The sequence below is a fragment of the Pinus tabuliformis genome, chromosome 2_2 (assembly GCF_031772625.1).
Source record: "Pinus tabuliformis cultivar Carrire ecotype Pingquan chromosome 2_2, CPIR1, whole genome shotgun sequence".
NCBI classification, from domain to species: Eukaryota; Viridiplantae; Streptophyta; class Pinopsida; order Pinales; family Pinaceae; genus Pinus; species Pinus tabuliformis.
Genome location: NC_142300.1, coordinates 217870750 through 217877684, shown reverse-complemented (window position 1 = coordinate 217877684; position 6935 = coordinate 217870750).

Sequence of the window (6935 nt, the reverse complement as noted above, 5' to 3'; positions counted from 1 at the left end):
ATACACAGAGAAACACCTTCTTTAGCCAATTGATAAATCTCAAACAAAATGGTTTAATGGCAGAGCACATTGAGGACTTCCAAAAATTGAATATAAGGGTAAATGATATTCCATAGAAGCAAAGGATTGATGTCTTCATAGGGAATTTAAATGATAACATTCAACATGAGGTTCGTCTTTGGGAACCTAATTCATTGGAGAAGGCATCCAATTTGGAAAGAAAAATTGAAATCGAAATTATGGAAACAAAGAATCCTACAACTCACAACTATAAATATGGAAGTGTTTTTACTCCTAGCCTTCCACAACCTACAAGGTTTACACCACAACAATTGGAAGAAAAAAGAGAAAAAGGGCTTTGTTACAGTTGTGATAGCAAATACACTAAAGGTCATAAGTGTGCTAGGAAGAAATTATTTTACATAGATTGTGAAGAGGAGGAAGAAAAGGATCATGAAACGTCAAAAGAATAGGATATACACTAGGAACCAACCCCAGAGAAATAATAAATGAATCTAACCATATATTGTAAATCATTGGCAAGAATTACCACTCCTCAAACTCTCAATATAGAAGGACATATAAAAAAGAAAAAGGTTCAAGAAGTGAAAGATCACATCGAGCATCAAGAAATGAATCCGACCATATCTTGCAATGCATTGGCAGGAATTACCACTCCTCAAACTCTTAAGATAGAAGGACATATCAAGAATAAAAAGGTTCAATCAGCGAAAGATCACATCGAGCATCAACAACAAGTTCTCCAACTTTTAAAGGATAACCTCACTTTGGTGCAGAATAGAATGAAACAATAGGTAGATCAACATCACAACGAAATAAGTTTTAATATCGATGACTGGGTATTTTTACGAATACAACCATACAAACAATTGTCCCTCAAGAAATATAAGAAGGATAATAAATTATCACCAAAGTACTATGGTCCTTACAAGGTGCTGCACAAGATTGGTACCATGGTGTACAAATTGGAGCTTCCTGCATCTTCCCGAGTGCCCCCATTTTTCCATGTTTCATGCTTAAATAAGGTTATAGGTGACAAGCTCCCAGTTCAAACAATATTGTCAGAACTTGACGAGGAAGGAAAATCGTATTGGAACCTAAAGCTGTCACGAAAACAAGAACCCGATAGCTACGAAATCGATCAATTTCAGAGTATCACATGGGAGGACAAGAATTTTACACAAAAGCATCTAGAACTACTCAAGCGTTGAGGACGACACTTTTTGAAGGAGAAGGGAATGATAGGTCCCTATACTACTAGTGTAACCCCTTATTGTTATTATTGCAACCCCCTTATTATATTGTTGTGCCCATTTACTCCCCATATTGTTATTATTGTACCCCATAGAAGCCCACTATTGTTATTGTTGTGCCCTTATATTATTATTGTTAAGTCATCTCTGATTATATTATGACCCCTTAGACTCCTATATATAGAAAGGAGGTCTTGTCATTTGTATCATCCAAGAATTGTTCATTTGTGTAATGTAAAGGAGGTTGCTGCCTCAAAGAGGTTGATTTCTAAGTCGTTGATCTATCTTTTCTATCTTTTTGTGAGCTGGTTTCATAATAATTGATATGCCTATTAGTGATTGTCTAATTGGAGTATCACATCTTCCTATATATCAGAAATTGTAAATGGTAACAATTGTAAAACCCTGATATCTTAAACCTTAGATTTCTGACATCCCTCCAGATTTGATGAGCATATAAACAATGGTTTAATGTTGATATCGTGTCAACTCCTCATCGGTACTTCTTTACATCACAAGTTTTATATTATTGCCATTTTTAAAAGATCCAATATCCATTTCTCTGATACCTATTAACATCTGCCACTTGTCACCTCCTATGGGCCGATGTTGTATAAATTTAAAAAGTCATGATTTATATGGTTTTGGGGCATAAATTCGAACCCTGGTCATACAACGAAATAAAAATATCAAGGTTGCTGAAAATCACAAAATAAAATCTGAGGTACTTGTGTTCCAACTGAAATTCGAACCCTTGTCATATAGTGAAATCAAAATATCATGTCGTTGTAGCCAACTTTAGCCAAATTTCTCAACTGGACTGGTATAAGCTTCTTGAAATTGGCAAGGAGTTGGGATTGGTACTTCTGCCAATATAGGCTGCTATGGCATACTGGCTAGACATGCTTCTCTCCTTCAAAGAAGTAATTTCCTTCGTACTCATCTGCAAAAAAATGGAAAATGCCCCTATATCCCTTATATGAGTAACTCAATGCTCTTTAGAGGAGAAGACTAGCTAGTAAGGGTGCCTTTAAATCAGTCTTTCATTCATTTGTCAATCCAAATATTGATTGATCCATTGCATACACATTATTAAATCTTGTTGCGTTTGACCCAAAAGCATGAACGTTGATTAACACGTCTTGAATGGATAACTCTTAATATGTTTAATCAATCACATAACAGTTGTATAACAGCTATTTACTAAAATTCAAAACTATGCTTTTGACGTGCTTTTTAACTTTTTGACAGATGGATCATTGTTAGTAGGTTTGCTAAATCAAAGATGAAGTTATTGATCATAGTTGTTTAATTATAACTATTACAAATTAGTATGCTTTTGACATGCTTTATTACAAAGTTAATCAACTAGCTAATAATACTATTAAGAATTAATTGAAATGACCATAATAATTAATTAAAGTCACCCTTGAAATTATGTAAAAAAATGTTCATATAATCAAATCATTAAATTATATATAAGTATATACTCTAGGTTTTCAATATTACCAAGCAAAGATAGGTAGGTGTAATTATATGGAAGGTGTTTCCTCTACAGGTGACATTTTTATTGTGAGGTTCAACATTCTAACATTGTAGATATTCTTAAGTCATCACTATAAATATCTCCTCCAGGTGGTGTTTTCAAGTTCGCCCTCTGACCTCCTTTAACACCGTCAACTTTCCCTTTACACCCTAAGGTGCAAATGCTAGTTAATACTAAAGAAGTTCAATCATGTGAGGAATGTGATGGAATGTGTTATTAATGTGTCTCAAAGGTAAAAATAATCGATGAAGAGGAATGTAAGATGTCAGACATGAGAATGGAAGTTCACAGAGGAGAATGGAAGGAAAAGTCACGTTTAAATGACTATGAGGCCATGCAGGAGTGATTGAAATTGGAGTGAGATGGGACTATGTAGGTTGTTCGACTTGCATACAACATAAATGGATAAGTATAAAAATATTTAAGAGTGCCATGTAGGATGACTCACGTAGGATGAAAGGTAAGGAAAATTCATTCTAGAACCCACATGTGAGAGAAAAATGAGTGAGTATAGAAAAGGTGCAATTTGTGTGCTATAGAAGTATAGGTGAAAATTATCTGGAATGCAAGTATGGGTTTATTTGTAAAAGGAAAGGAGTCAAAACCCACATACAAAGAATGAATAAGGAAGAATGCCTATTGCAGGGTAAAGGGAAATGAGGAAGAGAGATGCTTAACCACCTGCAATCATACAAATGGTTAAGTATGGGATCAAATAGGGTAAGTTCAAAGTTAAAAAAAGCATGATGGTTTATAAGGTAGTTGATCAAGAAAGTTGGTCAACATTTAACTCCAATTATAGAGAATTTAAAGGATCTAATCCATTGGGCACATGGAGTCATTAAAAAAAAAATTTACAAGTTCTTTCAACAATGTGGAAAAATGTACATATAAGAAAAGGAAGAATGTATATGAAATGATAAAATTTTCAAAGGAAGAAGTGTTTAAGATGCCCTCCATTCACATGCAACCTCTGAACAACAACATTCATGTCTTTGAGAAGGTAGGAGTTAAATCCGCCGACTTTCTTTATTTGATATTGTCCAAGCCAAAAGATTTGAGTTTTGTATGTAGGGATGAGTTTTTATTGGCTTATTCCATTATAGCACCAATTGATTCTTTCAAAGATTCTTCAGGGTACTTCTTTATTAAAAAATCCTTGATTGTTTCCTATATTTTCTACATATTTTTCATTACTTGAATACATTTTTCTTTTGGGTGAAGAAGATGATAATACCTCATCTAAAGTGACTTGATGTCTTCTTCATAATAAATTATCAATTCTCAAAGCAATAAATAAAGAATTTAATTCTAAATATATGGGAATTTTGGCATTTTTTCCATATACCAATATGTAGGGTGATTGTCCTATGTTTTTATTTGGGATAAAATTTTGTTTTCCCAAAGTGTATGTAACATCTTCTTATGCCAATTTCTCTAATTTGAAGAAATTATTTTCTTCAAATTTGGATTAATGATTTATTTGTTTATTCATCCAAACCATTTATTTGTGGTTATTATTTTAGTGACTATCCCATCGATATTCCATATTCTCCACAAATTTATCTAAAACTAGGTCCAATAAAGATAGACCCATTATTTGTATATAAACTTTTTCGGGATACCAAATCACGATAGAATATTTTTCTTCAAGAATTGTACCAAGTTTCCAGGTTCACCAGTCTTTAGTGCCACAAATTCTTGTCATTTTGTAAAATGGTCAGTGGTGGTCAAGATATATGAATATCCCTTGCTAGGTTTCAAATGTACTGCTTAAATAACATCTATGACCCACTGTGAAAATGGCATTTTAGATGTAAATGGTTTAAACAACATAGCTCATCTTTTCATTTTCCTTGAGAATGGTTAACACATAAGCATCTTAATTAAGGTCAACCAATAATAACCAACTATGATCACTTTATGAGCAGTTACTAGAGGAGTGAAGTGTTTTTTGCAGTTTTGTAGCTTCGTTCAGACTTCATAATGTGTATTAGGCCCCCAAAATGAAAAATAAAATTTATACTACAAATCAACTTCAATAAAGGAAATTTTGAATTATAAATTTAAATTTCACCTTCAAATTTTGTTAAGTTGGACCAACATAAAGTTAGGTTAGCTCCAACCAAGCTTCACACCGATTTGGCACCTTCGATCACTATTGATTGGCATTCATCCTCCACTTTTGAGCTTCCAATCAAATCACTTTTGAGAATCAATTTAGACCAATATGAAGCACAATAAGGATAAGTACTGAGGCTTATTTCAGATCACAAGAAGGACATAATATAAGGCTAATATAAGGCACTTATGAAGGATGAATATCTGGGCATGCCTGAGCAACAAGACTAAGATTTTTTGAGACCAAAGAAGGGCAATTTTTTTAGGCAAAGATTTACGAATTTCTGAGGTTTATTGAGGACAATTTGACTAGGTTTGACCTAGTTTTTGTTACTTCTCATTTTGATTTGTTTTGAATGGGAAAACTCAAATTGTATCTCTTTTTGAATGGATAAAATTCTCTACAAAAATGTTGTTGGGTTTTTCTACTGGTTTGGGGTTTTCCTAGGGTAATTGGTGTGTCTCTTGTGTTTGGTTGTCTCTTATTGTTGTTACTAGAATTATTGTTTTATTGTTGAATATTTTCTATGTAATTTCTTAATAATAATTGTGATGCAAGATAATCTAATTATGAAATTATTGGAATTAATTACCAATTTAGAAAATATACAAAAATAAACATGGTATTAGAGATATGGTTTGAAAAGAGTATCTTTGAAAAGAGAAATTTTTAATATCCATCACAGAGACTGAGCCTCATAAAATTTTAGGTTTCTTATCATTTTTGTTGTGGTTAAGCATTGGTTCAAATCATATCAGAGGTCGAGGTTAAAGCTCACACAAGATGTAATAAGAACAAATCCTTAAAGTGTTTCAAAGGCTAAGTTCTTGGAATATATTTATTGTATATAGGTAGTTCAACCTATCCTAAGGCAAATATGAGGCCCAAATTAGGGATATTTCAACCACAGAAGGCAGACCTATAATATCGCAGGAGTGAGGCTAAAATTATGCTTGTTTTGGCTACATAAGGATGTTAGTTTACACCAGAGAGGATGTCTATTTAGGCCATAGAAGGAAGTTTGTTGAGGCTACATGGGGAGGTCAAAATAGGCTTGGTAGGCCATAGAATGAAGCTCAGTTAAAAGGTGTAGTAGGAGGAAAAATTAGGCCTACATAGGCCATATGCAAGGAGCTAATTTTTGGCCACAAAAAAATCTTGGTGATCCATAGTCAGAGATGTTTTTGGGCCACTAACAAGAGGTAAAGTAAGGGTTGACAAAGGCCTAGTTTATGGTAGAATTAATAGGGAATGTTAACGCTTTCTTAGGCCTCTTTTGACAATGAATACTAATATTTGACCGAGGTCAATTCTATACATATAGAAACTGTATTTTGTTGAATCTCTTACCATCACTATAAAGAACATGAAAAGACCAATAAGAAATTAACCATGAGAGAAAATGTAGACCTAATATTATACATTATAGTTCTGATGTTGACTTGTAGCCTGTAGCAATATTCTTATTGGCCAATTTTATATTGTGCTTTGAGTATAGTTAAATTGCAAAGTTAGTTATCAACATAATGTTATACCAGATCAACCCTATTAATTGATGGTGACATATATAAATATGTTTATAAGTCTGTGGGATTTATGGTTGGGAATGTCTATTATTTTCTAATGTTTTTAGTATGAGCATATGTATTTGTGAGATTTTGATCAAAAGTATGCTAATATTTTGATCCATGCTAGATAATTGTATTACCTATTTATTATTATGTTGTTGAGTATATTACGAAGGGATTTGTGAAAATGTACTACTGAACAAGTCACAGATTGGGTAATTGTTTAGTCTTGGATGAATAGAAGTGGTGTTGGTATGAGAATAATGACTTAGTGTTGATATAATCATACATTTGATTGATGGTGAACAAATATTATGTTAAGATTGTAATGATCATGGTTTGAGAAATAATTTATGCAAATAAATGTTGATTCTATTACTTATGGTTTTACTAAAAATTCCTTATCATTGCAAAGATCTTAAAAT